Raw genomic sequence first — 316 nt, forward strand, 5'->3', positions numbered from 1 at the left:
ACGGTGAATTTTTGGAGGGACTTCACCACTGGGCTAAAATCCAGGGGCCATACTGTCGGGGTTTCTCCAGTCTATCAGACCAGTAAATCTGGTCTTTTTTTGTGAGTTAGAATTCTGTTCTACATCCTTTTCCAGCTCTGTCCAGGACCCTCTATTATTATCCCGGTCACAACAGTCAGTGGTGGTAGCTGGGCACCATCTAGCTGTACTGGACTCAGTCTGGTAGAGGCCATGGTAGCTGTGGTCCATTAGTCCTTTGGACTAATCTTTTCCTTGTATCTTGTTCTCTTCATTCTCCCTTGCTCCCGAGGGAGTG

The sequence above is a fragment of the Trichechus manatus genome, unplaced genomic scaffold (genome assembly GCF_000243295.1).
Source record: "Trichechus manatus latirostris isolate Lorelei unplaced genomic scaffold, TriManLat1.0 scaffold00032, whole genome shotgun sequence".
NCBI classification, from domain to species: Eukaryota; Metazoa; Chordata; class Mammalia; order Sirenia; family Trichechidae; genus Trichechus; species Trichechus manatus.